Source organism: Euphorbia lathyris, chromosome 4 (genome assembly GCF_963576675.1).
Source record: "Euphorbia lathyris chromosome 4, ddEupLath1.1, whole genome shotgun sequence".
Classification (NCBI taxonomy): domain Eukaryota; kingdom Viridiplantae; phylum Streptophyta; class Magnoliopsida; order Malpighiales; family Euphorbiaceae; genus Euphorbia; species Euphorbia lathyris.
The window spans coordinates 8,339,048-8,356,401 of NC_088913.1; the positions used below are offsets into that span (position 1 = coordinate 8,339,048).

Consider the following 17,354-nt stretch of genomic DNA (forward strand, 5'->3'; position numbering starts at 1 on the left):
ATTTCTATCCTCAAGAGTCTCCCTTACCTCTTGGTGCATCTGCATATAGTCCTGGGCCAGCTGGTTGGCAGCCACATTTCCCTTTGGAAGGTATGCTATATCAAGGGCATGGTTTGGGGTCTTTGTGTATACTACCTCAAATGGTGATCTCCCGGTTCCCGAATGTACAGAGCCGTTGTAGGCGAACTCAGCTTGGGCTAGAACCACATCCCACATCCGGGGCTTATCCTTGCACTTGCTACGCAGTAAGTTTCCCAGAGTTCTATTGACCGCTTCTGTCTGTCCGTCTGTCTGAGGGTGGGCAGTGGTACTAAACTTCAGAGAAGTATCAAAAAGAGCCCACAAGGTCCGCCAGAAGTGACTCAGAAACTTCGTGTCACGATCTGAGACAATACTCTTTGGTACGCCATGTAGTCTGACGACCTCGTTGAAGAACAGTTTAGCAGTTGCCGATGCATCATTGGTTTTTCGGCATGGTATGAAGTGTGCCATTTTTGAGAATCGGTCAACAACCACAAAGATGGAATCCATGCCCCTCTGAGTTCTGGGTAACTCTAGGACAAAATCCATGGATAGATCCTCCCATATAGTTTCTGGTACAGGTAGTGGTAGTTGCAAACCAGCATTAGTGGGGTGTCCCTTGACGGTCTAGCAGATATAGCATCGTTCTACTAGGTACGCCACATCTCTCCTCATCTTGTGCCAGAAAAAACGGGAACTTACTGCTTCATAGGTCTTGTTTCGCCCAAAATGTCCCCCCAGGGATCCGCCATGCAGATCGCGGATAACTTTTTCGCGGATGGAAGTGCAAGGTAAACAAAGTTGGTTACCCCTCATTAGATACTCATCCGTGATGTGATACGCTCCATCTCCATGTTGGGTTTTACATTTCTCCCAAATGCTACCGAAGTCGGGATCCGCCAGGTACTCTCCTCTGATATGTTCGAAGCAGTCGGTCTCCAGATTGACGGTTTTTATTAGTGCAACCCTCCGACTCAAGGCGTCCGCCACTACGTTTTGTTTTCCCGCCTTATGGATAAGCTTATAGGGGAACTTATCTATGAAGGCGGACCATCGGGCATGCATGGAGCTTCGAAGTTGCTTCTGACTTCCTAGATACTTGAGGGCCTGATGGTCAGTGTAGAGAATGAATTCTTTCCCCACTAAGTAATGCTCCTATACTTTCAATGCCCTCACTATGGCATAAAATTCTTGATCATACGTTGCCCACTTTTGCCGTGCGTCACATAGCTTCTCACTGAAGTACGCAATGGGCCTTTTCTCTTGAATCAAAACACCACCAATCCCAATTCCACTGGCATCACACTCAACTTCAAACAGTTTATCAAAATCAGGATACGCCAGCACTGGCGCTGTACTCAGTTTTTCCTTGATCAAGGCGAAGCTCTCTTCTTGGGCGTCCGCCCACTCGAACCCCTTTCCTTTCTTCAAACATTCTGTCAATGGGGCCACTATGGAACTGAAGTTCTTAATGAATCTTCGATAAAATGTTGCTAGCCCATGAAAACTCCTGATGTCCCCCACATTCCTCGGAGTCGGCCATTCTCGGATGGCTCTCACCTTCTCTCCATCCACTTGGACACCGTCGCCACTAACCACGAATCCAAGGAAAACCAAACTTTCCATGACAAAGTCACACTTCTTGGTGTTGGCGAATAGCTGGAGTTTCCTTAACAGATCAAATACTGTCTGCAAGTGCTTCTCATGATCCGCCAAGGTCTGGCTATGAATCAAAATATCATCAAAATACACAACTACGAACTTCCCAATCACCGGGCGAAGCACCTGATTCATTAGCCTCATAAAAGTACTAGGGGCATTGGTCATCCCAAATGGCATCACTAACCACTCATACAATCCATCCCTAGTCTTGAAAGCAGTCTTCCATTCATCCCCAACTCGAATACGTATCTGGTGATAACCGCTCCTGAGATCAATCTTGGAGAAGACTTTAGATCCGCCAAGCTGGTCCAGCATATCATCCAACCTTGGAATGGGAAACTTGTACTTGATGGTGATCTTGTTGATGGCCCTACTATCAACACACATCCGCCAAGACCCATCCTTCTTCGGCGTAAGTAAAGCTGGAATGGCGCAAGGACTCATACTCTCCCTAACGTATCCCATCTCGATGAGTTCCTCCACTTTCTGTCTCATGATGTCGTTCTCCTTCGGACTCATTCGATAGTGTGGGAGGCTTGGTAAGCTAGCCCCAGGCACAAGATCGATATGATGTTGGGTGTCCCTCAAAGGTGGTAACCCACTGGGTAGCTCTTCCGGGAACAGATCTTGATACTGGCCAAGTAGGCGGGTCACTTCACTCGGCATTTCCCTTTCGTCCCTTTGGGCGGATTCGTGATTCGCCTTAACCATTACCTCGTATACCATTTGGCTTTCTTCACATTCGCTGACAAACGATTTGTGTGTAGGACAGACTACCAAGGTAGACTTCTCGTCGGCCTTTGGCTCTCTCACCATTGGTGTAAGGACAAACTTCACCCCATTCTTCACAAATCTGTAAGTGTTCTCTCTTCCGGCGTGGATGGCGTTGTTATCAAACTGCCAGGGTCGGCCCAACAATAGGTGGCATGCGTCCATATCGACCACATCACAATAGACTTCATCATGATAGTTACCAATCTCAGTCGGTACCTTGCATCTCTGGGTCACCCTCAACTCGCCAACGTTCTTGATCCATCCCACCCTGTAGGGATCAGGGTGCGCCTCTACCAACAACCCGAACTTCTGAACGGCGCTGCTACTCACAATGTTCTCCTGACTACCACTATCAATGATTACGTTGCATCGCCCTTTGTTCACAAGGCAACGAGTCCGGAATAGTTGATGCCTCTGATCGCCCTCTAGTCGGCTGGAGACTAATAAGCGTCTAACCACATGAATGGCGTATCTCCCTTCATCCGCCTCATCATCATCCTCTCCCAAGGGTTCACAATATACTTCATCCCCTTCTTCATAGTCTTCTTCACATCTTTCCACCATGTTAGCACTCTTCCTCCTAGGACACTCGTTGGATCTATGGCCTGGTTCATTGCACCTGAAACATTTAAAAGGCGCGGGCCTCGCATATGGATTGTTGCTCTTAGGTGGTGTAGGTACCTCCTTGTATGGCCTAGTATCTCCAACAGATCCTCTTCCCACACTATTAACCCTGACTCCACTGGCACTCGCCACTTGCTTGCCTTTGTCATAAGACTTCACGTTATCTCTTCCTCCAGGCGTATACTCAGTAGCGGCGGATCTCCGGGTTCGCCCGTTTAGTTGAGATTCAGCCTTCAGGGCCAAATTCCTGGCATCTTGCACTCGAACCACCATCTGTGTGCCAATACGATCCTGGATGTTGTATCTCAACCCTTCTAGGTACCTAGAGGTCTTTTGGCTTTCAGTTTCAGAATTCTGAGGTATACTCATGGACACTTCGGGCACCTTGAGAGCATCCTCTGTAGGAGCTGTAGATATACTGCTCATAGTCCGGCGGTAAGAACCGCTCCCTCAACATCGCCTTCATTCGTAGCCAAGATCTAATCGGATCTCTGCCCCCTCTTCTTCTTTCTTCCCTCATCTGATCCCACCAAACTGATGCGCCACCCTTCAGGCGATACGCCACCAGCCTTACTTTCCTCTCATCAGGAATCCCAGCATATTCAAAGAAGCGCGCAACTTCCGATAACCAATCTAAGAACCCCTCTATATCCAGTTCACCACCAAAAGACGGTAAGTCTATTTTTAACTTAAAGGCATCATCCCTGTCAAAGTTTCCTAGATCTGGTTCTGCCCTAACCATACCCACACGTCTGTTATCATTCGGGCCAACACCCCTCATATTTCTAAAGGCACCATTATCCCCAATATCCTCAAAATCATCACTATCGCTATCAGCGTTATGCACAAGGAAAAAGTCAGGCCTTCTTACCTCAGGATCCCTAGGACCCATTTGTGGACGTGGTTGTTCAAGGGCTCCTTCCTTTCTCTGAGTTGATCCTCCTGCTGCGGATTGGATTAAGGACCGAACCTCCAGTTTGAAGTTTTCCAGGGAGGTGGTTAACTCCAGCAACTTTTGATCGGTCTGTCTCTGCCGCTCATGGCTGGCCTGAATCTGTTCCGTGAGGTGCTCCCTTAGCTCCTCATACCTCCGGTCACTGGTTTCCACGGAATCTTGCGGTTGTCGGGGTTGAACCATTGCCAAAAGAAGTTTCGGGTCAGGAAACGATTGGCTCTGATACCAACTGATACGGATTGAAAGCGATAAATGGAGGTTTTAGTCGTAAACCAACAAAGATGTTCTTCTCAAGCTTAACTTGAAGGAGTGAATCCCAATAACAAGGTATAACCTTAATTCTCAAAGAGAAATGATATTTGATTGATTAAAAAGCTTCATATCCTTACAAAATGAGGGTTTAAATACAACCTCTAAAAGATAAGCAAAGGACAGGGACTACCCCTACTAGGGTTACAATACAGTTAATAATAAGAGGGTAAGATAGGTAATGAGCCCAGACAACAGGTACAGAGGTGCAGGTACGGAATGTCAGATTGTCTGTTGGTCGACTTTCTGAGGAAGTAATCTTGGCGATCCGTCCATGCTCATATGTGGATACGCCTTCTGGCGTACTCCTAGATCCGCCTTGCTCGCATGTCTTGGGGATCCGCCCTTCTAGGTGCATCCTCTGTGAGCTTGATTCTTGAAGACCCGCTAGAGTCCGCGCGATCAGTGTGGCCAGTTCGGATGTCCGCATCAGAGCCACGGTGTGGTGCTTACTTGTCTTCCCCGAAGTAAGACAGGCAGGAGGATTAGATCACTCTATTTGGATATGCTGCCGAACTCATAGAGCTTGCCACAGTTAGAGAAGATAATAAGAGCAACTTCAGAATCACAAAGCACAGAAAGCTCATAAGCTTCTCCTGTCGTCTTGTTCACCAGGAGCACTGAATTAGGAGACACATGAAAAAAGGCAAAACTTAAGCGAATCTGTGAAAGATACTGAGTGAGTGAGCTTGGGTATGAAAGTCCAAGTTCATCTCACTAGGATTATAAATTGGAGCTTTCTCTTGATTCTTTCAAGCACAAATCTGTTTATTTAGAAACAGAATATCATGTTTTAATCTTCCCCATACTGTTGAAGAAGAAAGATGATTTTTTATAGGTTCATGACTATCAGATGGTCCTTCATAGACGAGATCGGATGCTGGTCGAATCTTGTTCCGAACAACGCCCTCAAAGCACCACAAACCACTGGTCGAGTATGTAACCCTAATCGGAATCAACAGCAGCGATGACATTTCCACCGATGCACGGTTGAGTATGTAACCCCAATCGCAATCGCATCCCATCTTGAGATATCAATGCCTTCACGACCTAACGGCGGAGAAGAGCCGCCCCTCAAAACCCCAAATTCATCTTATGCTTATGTAGTAGGTGTATCAGATCTTGAATTGGTAATTTGGTAAGAGTATTATCAGATAAGAACAGTCACACGTCAGCTTAGTCTGTCAATTTTATAAATTTTTGGGTAATTTGGGGCAGAATCAATCTAATCTAAAACTCCACGTACAAAATAACACTAATATAGGGATAACGGAACTAAAATACGTCATTGATATTACTTATCGTGTCAATTATAAGTAGATGAAGAAATTATAACTTAACGGAGTAATAGAAATAACGTGTCTAATCCGTTATTGAGGTCTAAATTTATACCAGTTTTTAAACGTTAAAACTATATTGATGTTACCTAAAGTCTAAATTAATACTTCTCTAAAAACAATATATACCTATTTTGTTACCTTATATCTAAATTTTTGTTTTTTTTTAATTTTTCAAATTTTTAATTATATTCACGCATGAACGGATTTCACCTAAGAGGTTACTCATGCTTTTTATTAAGACAATAGAACCGATTTCACCTAAGAGGTTACTCATGCTTTTTATTAAGACAATAGTTTAAGATTTTTTTTTTTTAATAATTTGAATACTTTATATTATTGCAAAAATTTATTAATTGGAATGTTAAAAGATTCATAAATTACTAGAAAATCCACGTATTAAGTGGGCTATATAATACCGTCTATTATTGTTATAAGTAAATAATTAATTATTATAAACAAGAAAAGCAGAATGGACACTTTTTTGTCTCGTATGTATTCCGCATGTCTATATCTCTCAGAATATCAGACACGTACATCAACTTCTAAACTCGTATATTAACCTCTTAAAAGTGTCAGTACATTATAGAAATATACATATATATAGTTATAGCAAATGACAAGTAATTAAAAGGCACTCATAAATTCAACATTATTACAATACAATAAGACATAGGAAGTAAATGTTATCAATAATCACTAATATATATAAGCATGGAAATAAGAGTACGATATTATTATTCGTATGAGATGCTACTAAAATAATTTGCTGAAATGATCTCTTTGCTATGTCGTGTCATTTATCATTACAATAAAATTATAGGTCCGTCGCTGAATCTGCATAGGAGGGACGTCTTTATATTGGTATTAATTGATCTAGGATTTTAAATTAGTTTTTATTTAAAACTAAAAAAATTAATGCAGTTATAAACTTGTATTTTAAAAAAAAAATCAGATTATGATCTCTCCATATTAATAAAAACTGGACATCAATTAGTAAATCCAAATTCCGTAATTTATTTTAGATTCTTTCCAAGTTCACCTAGCCATGAAGCTTCCAATTGTCTATACTTTTTTTTAAGAAACTCTATCAGATTTGTTTTTTTTTTTTTTAAAAACTATTAGATTCTGATTTACAAAGACGATTTAGGAGAGACGCATCAAAATCTTCCATTTTCAAGCACTTAATCGCTAAAACCTGTTAAGGGATGTGATTTTCAAATTTAGTTTTTCATTTTTCAGTTATCATGCTTTATATCGTAAAGAGCATAAAATCTATTAAAACTATTTCATGATTATTAAATTCAAGAAAACTTTTTCTTAGATACACTTCTACTTTCTGTTGTTGCTTGTCACATTCAATAAAAAAAACTTAAGCAAGTTGATCTCATATGCAAAACTCTACTTAATCATAAATCTGTAAAATTGAAAATTAATTATATTTCTTTTATTAATTTTCTATATCAAAATATTGCAAAACTGAATTTCAGACCATTATAATGTTTAACTTTTGATGTCACTAGTTGAACGTGATTAATATTTATTAGGACCCTCATTAAATACTTCGCTCTTAAAATTTGATTTCACTAAACCCTTTAACTTTGGAGGTGATTAATATTTCATTTAATACTTCGCCCTTAAAATCCAAAATCTCTGGAAGTTATTATTACTCCAACAAACAGAATTGATATGCTAACCAAAGGTAAAAATGTTGCGCATTCTGCGTGAGGTATGCTAATTGATCTCGAGAGATGCAACTGCATGAGGTATGCTAATTGATCTCGAGAGGTAGCGATTGCAATGGTATTAGCTAATTTCCGAAATATATCACAGCAGGTCTTTTGGCCTTCTGCTGCTAAGGATGATCCCTCTAACCCATCATCAAAAAACACAATAAATAATTAAATAATCACCTAACAAGATTCGATGAAATCATATTTCAATTTTTCTTTCCAGATATGCTCTAATTTGGAAAGGTAAAAATAAAAATAGGTCATAGATTTCAATTTTTCTTTCCAGATATGCTCTAATTTGGAAAGGTAAGAATAAAAATAGATCATAATAACTAAAACATCGCAATTTCATAACAAACTGCGATTTGGCAATCGAACAAGGGGGGGCCTAGCCGGAACAAAACATGTTCTTCTTCTTGATTACAGATAGGGAAAATAACCTCAACAGGGACCATGTCAAATTCTCAAAGCTGTTAAAGTGGGTTACTGCCAGAAAAATTCAAATTATCCCTACATCTCATGTAACCATAAATGTCCAATTCTTCTACAATGATTCCCTTTCATTTAAACTGTGTTTGTATGATAATTTGAAGGACTTAATTGTTTAATATGAAAGATTTCAGGACAATATTGTTACTTAATGCATGATTTAGGGACAACAAGTGAAAATTACCCCTGCAGTGGCTTGTGACAACAAGCAGCAGAAACACCTGAAACTACTTGGATATCACAACTAACACCACCAGAATAGATAGCATCACTGCAATGCAAGCTTACAGAGTTCATTACTGATTATTCTAAATTCAGAATGGAAACGAAAACTGGACAGGCATGGTATAATATTACGATGGACGGACGGTTGAAAGTAACTGATGAACCTAAATTACTGAAAAAAAAACAGCAGTCTATTTTCATGACCGAGGCTCACTGAATGGTACTGAACTAAAATAATATAATAATATAATCCTTTAAACATAGAATTAATTAAAATAAAAAGTTTATAAAAATAATAACGGTTCTAATAATAATAATAATAATAAATAATTATAATAAGTAATGATAAATTACTGAACTGAACTAATTACAGAACTGAATGCGGCTACTGAACTGAAATTAAGTGACAAAGAACAGAACCTCCATTGCTACAGAACTATCTATTCAGCTTGCAGAATGTCAATCTGCCCACTAAGAAGGTGTTTGGATTGCTGGCTGCTGATCCTGAGAAGAAGGCATAGAGTTTAACCTCAGTTCAGTAGAAACAAAGTTATCTGATGTTGCTGCAGAGTTGACGATTTTGAGTCTCTCTGTCTTCCACTTTTGTGCCAAAAAGTGCCAAAAGATTTGCAGTTTTAAGCTCTGAGAAATGTAAAGACGAGTCTTTCAGACTTTCTTCCCAATTATCCTGCCCGAACTAAAGAACACCAACCCAGAGAGAATCAAGCTCTTACTCTAACCAGAAGCTTATCAAATGAGTTGAAAATCAGCAACTTGAGAACATGAAAATATTTGCGAATTCAAACATCATTTAGTTATATCAGTCCAAGAGCAATAAGAAAGAAAGAGCACAAGCATTTGAAAGTGCTAACAATGAGCACCTGTAAATATACAGAACAATCATACTTCATGCTTCTACCGAGAAAAACAAATGCAATATTTTGCATTTTTAACTGCTGTCAGTTTATTCAGTAAGATCTAATGCATGCCAAATGATGATGCATAGCATATGCTATAACGAAACAAGTTGACCATATAAAGCTTAAACCAAATCATTTCTGATCCAGAAATGCATCCATCAATCAACAACACTTATTCAACATAAAAGAAAAAAAGAAGCAGTTCATAGTTGTCTTATTTGAGGCATGGAGATAATAAGCTCAAAGTCGAAAATCGAGATCAGGCATACTATTATCATTCATGGATGATTGTTGACGGTTCCACAGAAGTGTGTTGAGCATTTGTTTCTGCTTCATAGTCTTCGGAAAAGGCTCCTCCATGGAAGTTCACTAATGATGCAAGTTGTGATTGCTGTTGCATTGGTGTAATCAGCCTGTCTACTGATGGGTTCAAGGCTGGAAGGTAAGCTTCGATTTGGTAGTTTCCATCCCATTGGCTGCATAGAAATTAAAAAATTATACGTTTTATTAAAATTTGGCTGTTTAAAATTGGAACTCGGTGGTTAAGATGTTCAAAATCATACAAACTGTTGAAGCCCTATAGTTTAGTGCTCAAGAAGCTAAAATGTCCTATAAATTGCAGGGCAAACTTGAAATTTTGTCATTCACAATGGAAGGAAAACAGGTAGGAAAATAAGAAGTAAAAGAGCAAGTATAATAGTTATCTTTTTGGTTCTTAATTGTTTCTTGTAGACTTCAACTACCAATGTTGGGGATCTCATTCAAAGAACTTCAACTACTCATGCTTCCTCTATTTCGTAGAACAAATTGAATTTCTACTATACTGACAATTCAAAATACTATGATTTTTCACAATAAAAAAATGCTAATCATAAATAGAATCCTTAGTCCCCTTACCTCTTTAATATCAGAGCTTTGTTCAGCCAGTAAAAGACCCCACGAATAAAAGGGCGGTGCACCGGACCCGTCGGGGGAGGGGTGTGTGGTGGGTGTATTGGAGACAAACCTTCCCTCCTAAGACTCAGACTAGAACCCGTGACACAACAACAACAACAACGTTTATTGTGCCAAGGCTCGAAAAGACCCCACGAATACCTGAAGTAAATCCCATTAATTAAGAACTTCAAAATTCTTACAATTGACAATAATTACTATAAACCTTCAGCTCAATCAGAATCAAAACACAAAGTGCCAAAGAAAAACTTAGAGGGATTCCTTCAACCTTTCTAATACACGCCTCCTCCTTAAGAAGGAAAAGGATTGCTTCAAAATCTTTCTGATACACGCCTCCTCATTAAGAAGGAAAATAAGGGTCAAACAGCCAAACTTCATCGCCGGGGTCTATCACTGTGGGAAAGCGAAGAAGTAAAATAAAGTCACAAGTGGAAGCAAACAACAGCGGCAAACTTAATTACGAAATGAAAATTACCGGCAAATACGGGGGCTGCAAATCGATCAGTGTGAGGTTAATTTTGTATGAGTTCATGACTATCACGGTTTAAGGTTGTAGACGAATCAAAACGTGGTCGAGTTGCAGTATGTTTTAGCAAAGGGAAGGCCGATGCCATTTTCACCGATGCACGGCGGCGGAGAAGAAGGCAAACTGCGCTTTCTTTCGATATAAACTTCAATTTATAGGCGTAACAAGGAGATAGTGACACATACCTTCTATGTGTCGAACTTATAAAATTTTGTTCTTTTTTAATTCAAACCAGATTTTGATTGTCGGTGTAAGTTAGGGCTTTAAATGAGTGGGTCACGGTAAACGGTTCGGTGTTGGGTTCGATAAAATCTCGATTATATTTAGTTCAATTATAAACGAGTCAAGTTTAAACACGATGAATCTCAGTTTGAAAGCTTTGTGTCTCTATTATAGACCATATAAACAAACCTAACAAGTGTGATTATAATATTGATGAAATGCTTTTAACTAGGATGGGTTCGATTTTTTTTTTTTTTAGGTTTAATACATCATTTGTCTTCTGAATTTGTCCAAAAAACTTGATTGGCCTCATGTATCCTGATAGCCATCTGAACTTGCATTAAATGTTCAGTTAGCCCCCTAAACTTACGTAAAATGTAATTAATTGTTCATTTGCTCGCAAAACAAATAAGTTAAATGCAGAAGATGTATTATATACAATTTGTATTCTCTAATCTAACAACCGTATACTCCGACTTCGATCGTTTTACTTTTTTTTTAAAACTTGTGCAATATGTTTTTCGCATTTAACTTACTTTTTTTTTGCAACCGAGTGATCTATTGATTATATTTTGCGCAAGTTCAGGGGCTACTCAACATTTAATGCAAGTTTAGAGGGGCTTTCAGGATACTTTGAAAGTTCAGGAGGGCAATCAAACCTTTTAGACAAGTTCAGAGGACAAATAATGTATTAAGCCTTTTTTTAATAATAACATTTCTGTAAATAGAAAAATGTAAACTGCGTAATTTTATGTAAAATTTAGTTTTATAAATTTAAAAACTATGTAGTTATGTGTTAAAGAAATTCCAAATCACTATAGTTCATGAACATAATTAATGAATTGTTAGCGTGCGAAGTTTATAAACTAAATTAATGAACTGCTCGCGAGCAAAACTCGTTAACAAATTCGTGAATAATTCCCGAACATAATATTGAATTCGAGCTTGTTAATTTTCTGACGAGTTGTTTTGTGTTTTTTTATACATTTATGACCTTTTTTACTCTCTGTACCCATTTCAGTGTCTTTGTAGATCTTGTAATAATTGATTTCTTACTGTTGTTTTTTTATTGTACTTGCTATGTTTTAATATAATGAAGTTACAAGTATTTTCATAAAAAAAAAATAAAAATAAAAAAACATTTATTTAAAAAACTCACAATGTCAATACACACGTCTTTGTCTTTTTTCTTTTATATACCATACTTTTGTAACTTGTTACAACTGCTGAAGCTGATCCAGAGTTGCTATTGAAGCCCCTGGGATTGACGCGGCAGCTATTCCTGAAGTCGAGGGTCGGTCTCGTCGGGTGCAACAGGTTCCGGCCTGGCACAAGGATTATCTGTTTAATTAATTAGTTATTATATTAAGATTTCTAGTTCTTGTCTAATTAGGATTCATTACTCAGTTCTTGTCTAATTAGGATTTATTATTTAGTCCTTTTCCAATTAGGATTCCGTCATTGGTTTATTTGTAAAGACTAGCAGTATAAATAGCCTGCTGTTGTTTATTGAAGGTTAAGCAATAATAATATTCTCTATTCTTCTCTAAATTGTCTGGAGCAAGCACTCGCTCGAAGAGTGCGGGTTAGATCACCCGTCTTGATCGTATCATAACTCTTAGAGATCATGCTACAAGTTAGATCGAATTGCCAAATCTATTACAACTTCAAATGAAATATTACATGAAACTTAAAGCTAAAACCAAATTAGAGAAGTTAGCTTATTCATGTTTAAGGAAATTAAAATTCATCAAGCTCAAATTTCACTTGTTCACAAGATAAGCTTTAAACATGTTCAAATTTGGATCTTTAATCTTAATAACAAGCCAGCATCAGTCGTTTATAATCCTACCAATATTCCAAACACCCCGAACAAACAATCTAAAGCCCGATCATGAATATGAGCAACACAATTCGTTGTTTTACAAACACAAGAAAGAGAATAACTATGCCGTTTTACGAAACAGCTAGAAATCCATGTTAAGAGCACAAGATTCATAGTCTGCTATTAAATTCCTTGACTGTTTAGTTTAAATGAGATGGCTGGCTGTTCATAAAATTCAGGAAATGCCATCTAAATGTCTAAGAAGCTTGAATTTGGACTTGTATTCATTCATATTTCTGTAGTTTCGGCCATTGGCCGCAGGTACTCTATCAGCTCAAGAGCAACATGAAATTTGGAGCACGAGAGTAAACAAACAAACAAAAATGATAGACATAACAAAAATGATCCTGACACAACTTCGAGTGTATTTCTCTTCGCCAGACTGAAAACTCAATTCTCATGGTACAATGGTTATAGTCCACATGGAACACAAACCTCTAGCAGATTAATAAAACATTAGCCAAGTTGGTGAGCATATATCAAAGTCTAAAGTAACTAGAACACTTTTTAATGTCTCACAAGAATCCCAACTGGCATTTTCATTTTTTTATACACTAACCATAAAAAGGGTGGCCCGGTGCATTACGCGTTCCTACTAAGCGAGGGTCCGGGAAAAGTCCCACCACAAGGGTGTATTGGGAGCAAGTCTTCCCTTGCCAATTTTTTGGCAAGAGGCCGCTCCTAAAACTCGAACCATAAACCACATACTGATCAAATTCTATACTGCACCCATTGCCATTACCTGATCTAATTCTAACGGTTACTTGTTCCTGCCTCTAAATAAAAGAATTAGCAATGGTTTTAATCTAATGGAATTTAATATAGCAAGCAATAGAAAAAAAAAATCGAGTGACTAATGAATCCAATGGCCAGAAACATGCTTAAAACCAATGAACATATCCCATAAATCAATTCCTTCCCTTAAGGAAACCATATTTAAAACCAGGTAGCAAATGAATAGTTCAAAAAAAAAGTTGGAATTTCCAAGACAGAACTATTTACTATAACAAAATTTCGAGAGCATGCAATTTCACTCGTGATAAATTCCATAAATGTAAGAAGAGTATTCACATTTTAGTCTCATCTCTCTAAAAAGACTTATAAAATACAAAAAAATATCCTACCCCATCAACCTCTCTTACAATATCTCAACTCTGGCTCTCCAATCATAATTAATAAACATCATCCTTCTTCTACCCGGACTATTTACTTTCTTTACCCTGTATTTTATGCAACGAAAAACACTTGCTCGAAAGAGACTTGCTCTTCTGTGTTGCACCTCAGTTTCGAACTTGAAGGACTTGCCCAACTTTGAAGCAATGGCAGTACATCAGCAGTATCATGTAGACAGTACCTAGACTTGCTTGGCTTTTGTCCAACTGTGCACGAAAAGATCTCAGGAGCTGAAGAACATGACAAACTTTAAGCTGATTTCCATATGCTTTCAAACATGTCTTCGTCGGATCCGCTACAAGCCTTTGCTGCATATTCATTGGTTAAGTTAGACCTAAGGACTGATAGTGATAGCAAAAACAAAAACCGTAGACAATACCAAATGTCACGGGGCCAGGAGGATTCGATCACTCTAGGGACCCGTGTGTGGCGCTTACTTGTCTTTCCCAAAGTAAGCCAGCCAGGTTAGATCACTCAATTCGGATATGCTGCTGAACTCATAGAGCTTGCCACGGTTAGAGAAGATAATAAGAGCAACTTCAGGATCACAAAGCACATAAAGCTCATAAGCTTCTCCTGCCGTCTTGTTCACCTGGAGCACTGAATTAGGAGACATATCGAAAGAGGAAAAACTTAAGCGAATCTGTCGAAGATACTGAGTGAGTGAGCTTGAGTATGAAAGTTCAACTTCATCTTACTAGGATGATAAATTGGAGCTTTCTCTTGATTCTTTCAAGCACAAATCTGTTTGTTTAGAAACAGAATTGTTAATTGGAATCCCTTGCCTTGTATTGATTTGGAATGAGATATTTATACATGAGATTACAATGTGAATGCTGTAAAATCTAGCTAATTTACAGCTAATATAATTCCTTAATTTGTGGCTGATTTACATTACTAATATTACCATAATTGTCTAACACACCCCCGTAGTCAAAACGGGAGGAGGATGAACGTTGAGACTAGACCGAAAGTCTTCAAAAAGAATCTGAGGAAGACCTTTGGTGAAGATGTCAGCGATTTGGTGCCGAGAAGGTACGTGAAGAACTCTGACCTCCCCTCTTGAAACCTTTTCACGGACGAAGTGTATGTCCATCTCAATGTGTTTTGTCCTCTGATGTTGGACCGGGTTACCGGACAAATAAACAACACTGACATTGTCACAATAAACAAAGGTGGATTTCCGAATCGGTAGATGGAGCTCTAGAAGGAGATTCCGAATCCAACAGGTTTCTGAGACAACATTAGCGACCCCGCGGTATTCCGTTTCAGCACTCGAGTGAGAAAGAGTTGGCTGACGCTTGGCAGACCAGGATATGAGGTTGTCCCCAAGGAATACACAGTACCCAGAAGTAGATCGACGAGTGTCAGGACATCCGCCCCAATCAGCATCAGTATAAGAGACTAATGAATCAAGGGAAGAAGCTGTGAGATGAAGCCCATAATCAAGAGTTCCTTTAACATAGCGGAGAATACGTTTGATGGCGGCCATGTGCTGAGTCCGAGGAGCATGCATGAACAAACAAACCTGATGTACTGCGTATGAAATATCTGGCCGAGTCAGAGTTAAATACTGTAATGCACCGGCGAGACTACGATACTCGGATGGATCATGATAAGGTGAACCAGAGGAGAGACTGAGTTTCTGCTTGGTGTCAACAGGTGTAGTGCAAGAGTTAGAGGAAGAGAGCCCGGCTTTTGTAAGAATCTCATTTGCATACTTCTTCTGAGATAAGAAAAGTGATCCCGGGGTGCGAGTGATGGAGATACCCAAAAAATAATTTAATGGACCTAAATCCTTCATAGCAAACTCAGAGCTCAAGTGTCTGATGATAGTCTCTCGTAAAGCAGGAGAAGAAGCTGTAAGGACTATGTCGTCAACATATAGGAGCAAATAGGCGGTCTCGGTCCCACGATGAAAGACAAAGAGCGAGTGATCAGACTTGCTATGTGAGAAACCCAAAGTTGCAAGAAAAGAGGCAAACCGTTGGTACCACGCCCGAAGAGCTTATTTTAAACCATACAGTGACTTTTGGAGGAGACAAACATGTTCCGCATAGTTGGGATCTCTGAACCCCATTGGCTGATGCATATAAACTGTCTCAGAGAGATTGCCGTGAAGGAAAGCATTCTTAACATCGATTTGGTGGAGACCCCAATTTTTGGATAGAGCAATGCTGAGAACGGCACGGATCGTTGCAGGTTTAACAACTGGACTGAAAGTCTCGCCACAATCTACACCAACTAGTTGATTAGCACCATTGCCAACAAGGCGAGCCTTATAGCGCGCAAAGGAACCATCTGCATTAAATTTGTGCCTGAAAATCCACCAACTACGCAAAATGTTAGCATTAGGAGGACGGGGTATAAGGACCCACGTCTTATTTTCAATAAGAGCTCTATATTCATCGGCCATGGCACTTTTCCAATTTGGGTCTCGTAATGCGAGGGAAGGGTTCAAGGGTAATGGAGAAAGAGTGGAAGCGTTGAGGTTTAATTTATGGATGGGCTTAAAAATTCCTGTTTGGCTTCGGGTGACCATGGGATGGGTGGATATTATTGGGGGGGAAGTAGGCTCGGGGGAGAGGGTGTCATTAGTGGAAGGAGAATGATAGGGGCTAGGCTGTTGGTCCTGTTGTGGAGGCCCAGGCGGACTGAGTGAGTGGGCGGGGCTGGGCTGGTCAATTGGTCCGGGTGGGCTGGGAGGTGGACTGGCGGGCGTGATAGGATGGTGGCATTGGAGAGATGGCGGGTTGGGCTGTGGAGACGCTGATTGGTGTTGGGCCGGATCTGTAGTAGGCTGAGGTGGGATTATATATGGGCCAGCTTGGGTAGAAGATAACGGGCCTGGATTAGGGATAGGGAGAGTGGACGAAATGGCAGTTGGGAAAGGTGAGGATTTAGCAAATGGGAAATGGCTTTCGTCGAATACAACGTGTCGGGAAATAACAATTTTGCGTGTAGAGACGTCATAGCACTTGTAACCGCGGTGGTTGGGTGGAAATCCTAAGAAGACACAAGGAAAAGAACGTGCTTGGAGTTTATTACGAGAAGTGGAAGGAATAAGGGGAAAACATAAACAACCGAAGGTGCGGATATGAGTATAACTAGGATCACGATGATAAAGAATTTTGGTGGGAGAAAGGTTGCCGAGGTTGCGATGAGGTAAGACATTGAGAAGATAGGTAGCATGACCAAGAGCATGTGGCCAAAAATTAGAAGGGACGGAGGCGTGGTGAAGTAAAGTCCGAACAATATCGTTAATGGTTCGAATGGTTCGTTCGGATTTTCCATTTTGAGGAGATGTGTGAGGACAAGAAAAACGAAATTGCATACCATTTAATTTGCAAAAATCATGAAATTGAACATTATTATATTCACCACCATTATCACATTGAAAAGCTTTTATATCGCGTTCAAATTGTGTACGAATGAGAGATCGAAAAGTAAGAAAAGTGGAGAAAACTTGAGATTTTGTAGTAAGTGGAAAAGTCCAAAGGAAATTTGTAAAGTCATCAAGAAATAAAACATAATAACGATAACCG

General features: G+C 39.5%; 1 long non-coding RNA gene across 2 annotated transcripts; it reads right to left on the minus strand.

The window, feature by feature from the left end:
• Window positions 1–8,395: 8,395 nt before the first annotated feature.
• Window positions 8,396–10,627, minus strand: LOC136227306 (uncharacterized). Of its 2 annotated transcripts, XR_010687994.1 has the most exons (4): window positions 10,479–10,627; window positions 10,272–10,396; window positions 9,947–10,144; window positions 8,396–9,525 (listed from the first exon to the last, which is right to left on the minus strand). It is a non-coding gene; the product is annotated as an uncharacterized lncRNA (long non-coding RNA). The 2 variants fall into 2 exon arrangements; XR_010687993.1 differs by having other exon boundaries at window positions 9,947–10,396.
• Window positions 10,628–17,354: the final 6,727 nt, after the last annotated feature.